The following is a 3374-nucleotide window of genomic DNA, read 5'->3' as shown; positions in this document are numbered from 1 at the left end:
AAAGACCAAAAAAAAAAAAAAAAAAACCCTTAAAATAATAAATTTGATGATAGATAAAACTTTAAGATGAAAATAAAAAGATTCAAAAGATGTTCATGTATGTATCTCTATCTCTACATGTGTACATATTATACATACACATTAGTAAATGCATAGGAAACTTTCTGTAGGATACTTGAGTTTGTAAAAAAAGATATGGTAACATATTTGTAGGTTACATGTTAAGGCGATGTCTCAAAAGTCTAAGCCCCTGTCCTAGTTTCACTTCTGTTGCTGTGGTAAAATATCCTGACAAAAAATCACTTAAGGGAGTAAGGGTTTCAGCTTACAATCCACCATGGCAGGCAAGTCCCAATTGCAGGAACTCAGCTGTCAGTCACATCACATCGATAGTTAACACAGAGGGAAATGAATGCGTACATGTGCCTTGCTTGCTTGCTAATGGTCTGCTCAGTTCTCCACTCTTCCACAGTTTAGGACTCCCGCCTAAAGAATGGTGCCATCCATGATGGGCTAGGTCTTCTCACACTAATGAACTTAAATAAGATATCTCCTCCCAAACATGCCCACATGCCAATACAATGTAGAAATCCTTCATTGAAACTCTCTTCCTAGGTGATTCTACATTGTGTCAAATTGACAAAACTAGCCATCATACCCCAAGAACCTTGGAATGTGAGCATATTTGGATTACGATTGTAGAAGTGTAGTTGGTTACAATGAATTCCTTCTGGAATGGGATGGGCCTCCACTCCATTATGGCATGTGTTGTAAGAAAGTGTGGCCATGTGAGGACAAAAACACAGGGAAAGGACAGGGGAGGGGACTGATGTGTTGTTAAGCCCAGTGAGTGTGCACTACTCATAAAAGTTCCAACCCAGACACCCCCTGAAGACCCACCAGCAAGGGAATGGGTAAGTCAACCAGGGCATATCCACACAAGGGAATACTACAGAGCAGTGAGAAAAACAAATGATTGTTACTTGAAACAACATGGAGGAGGCCCACAAATTTACTCAATATAATGTTGAGTAAAATAAACTGAATACAACTTTCTGCCTCTGCTGCCTCCATGGCACCCGTGAAAAAGCTTGTGGCAAAGGGGGGGCAAAAAAAACCAGGGTTTGAAGTTCTTCCTTAACTGTACCCACCCTGTAGAAGATGGAATCATGGATGCTGCCCATTTTGAGCAGTTTCTCCAGGAGGGAATCAAAGTATATGGGAAGGCTGGGAACCCCGGTGGAGGGGTTGTCACCATCAAACAGAACAAGAGCAAGATCACTGTCACTTCTGAGGTGCCTTTTTTAAAGGTATTTGAAATATCTCACCAAAAAATATTTGAAGAAGAACAAGCTACGTGATTGGTTATGTGTAGTAGCTAGCAGCAAAGAGAGCTATGAATTACTTTACTTCCAAATTAACCAAGATGAAGAGGAGGAGGAAGAGGATTAAAACACATTGATCTGGAATATTTTTTATGAATTCATGAATAAAACTTAGGAACAACAACAAAAAGAAACAATACAGAAGGTGAATAGTAGAATTACACTTACATACAGTTTAAAAGTGGCTAAAACGAACCTATAGTTGTCCTTGGGCTCGCTCTTTCAAGGGACAGTAGCAGCGTGTGGGCAATGGTTTATTCAACTGTGTGATGTGAACATTTTTCTACATGTAGGTTATACTTCGATAAAATGCTTTTTAAAAAATACGTTTAAAACCCATCTGTTTCGCTATTAGACTTTGTCCCTTTTTCTTTGGCTCTTGAGATCACGTGGCTCCTCTCTCTAGTCATTTAACAAGTATGTATTAAATACTGAGCTGTGCAAAGCATGAGCCTAGGTAAAGAGCTCTACCTTCCTTCCCTTTAGGAGGACAGGGGCTCCTTTGAGAACTTGGAAAATTGTCTAGAAGTGGCTTGTCCAGTCTTTCTATCAGTCCACAAGACTCTTTGATCAGGGCTCCACAGTCCCTCTTTGACTTCCGCATGGACCTGCTTTGAACTGTGATTACCTCCCAGTGGCTCTCTCTGGCTTTTGCTCAAGAAAATCCTGCTTGCCAGATCTGGTCTCTTGTTTTCCCCAGCATTTCCTAATCTATGAACTCTTAATCTGCCATTTTGGATACATTAGATTCTTCTTGGCTCCCCTCCCTGGACCACTTCCTTAAGAATGTAAGAAATGAAAATTTCTTTAAATATCTATTTCTAGCCTGCAGGGACTCAGGCTTATTCTGCTTTCAAGTCTTTATTTACTGTTATAAATCCTAAATGTGATTATAGTTACATCCCAAGGATGTATTTACATTCCTGCTTTGCATAGCATTTGTATGGGCTTAATTTTCAAGAGCAAATACTTCTGACTTCAATAACAGGTCAACAAATGTCACCATTATTAATCAGCCTTATCTGGGAGGTTCTAACTATGTAATAAGACAAGAAAAGTAATTAGAATTTCAAATATGGAAAAAGAAAAGGCAGGCAGGTGAGATGGCTCAGTAGATAAAGGTGTTGCTGCCAAGTCTGGCCATCTGAGGTCTATCCCCATATGGTGGAAGGAGAGAACTGACTTTTGCAGGCTGTCCTCTGACCTCTACGTGGGGACTGTGGCAAGTACCCCAAATAGATAAATAAATGTAAAATATTTTAGAAAGAGAAAGGAAAGTTATTATCATTTGACTATGATAAAAGTCTCAAATGTCTCATTTAAAAATACTAAAACTTGGGCTGGAGTGATGGCTTTAGTGGTTAAGAGCACTGGCTGCTCTTGCAGAGGACCCTGATTGGTTCCCAGCACCAAAATGGTGGCTAACAATATCCATAACTCCAGTTCCAGGGGATCCAACGCCCTCTTCTGGCCTCTGTGGGCATTGCATAACATGGGTGCACTTATACACATGCAAGCAAAACACTCATACATAAAATTAAAAATAAATATTAAAACCATTGAGAGATTGGCAGAGTGGGCATGAGATAAATATTTTAAAAAATCAACAAATTATCTTTATATGAATAATAACTAAACATAGAAATTTTTAATGTTTTAAGATAGCATCCATGGGGCTGGAGAGATGGCTCAGCAGTTAAGAACACTGACTGTTCTTGCAGAAGACCCAGGTTCAAATCCCAGGACCCCTCACATGGCAGCTAACAACTGTCCGTAACTCCAGTTTCAGGGGACCCGACAGCCTCTTCTGTTCTCTGTGGGCATTGCATGACATGGGTGCACTTACCTACATGCAAGTAGAACACTCATACACATAAAAATAAAAATAATAAATAAAATATTTTTAATAAAAGATAGCATCCTGAACATATTTAATAAGAAAAGTTGGGGCTGGAGAGATGGCTCAGCGGTTAAGAACACTGGCTGTTC

The 3374-nt window shown here is 39.6% G+C and overlaps 1 pseudogene; it reads left to right on the top strand.

Moving 5' to 3' along the window:
- The first annotated feature begins 1072 nt into the window (after positions 1 to 1072).
- Positions 1073 to 1452, top strand: LOC103737515 (annotated as a pseudogene).
- Positions 1453 to 3374: the final 1922 nt, after the last annotated feature.

Source organism: Nannospalax galili, unplaced genomic scaffold (assembly GCF_000622305.1).
Source record: "Nannospalax galili isolate Female #2095 unplaced genomic scaffold, S.galili_v1.0 scaffold777, whole genome shotgun sequence".
Lineage (NCBI taxonomy): Eukaryota > Metazoa > Chordata > Mammalia > Rodentia > Spalacidae > Nannospalax > Nannospalax galili.
The sequence above is the reverse complement of the archived record's forward strand: the minus strand, read 5'-3'. Positions and strand labels throughout refer to the sequence as shown.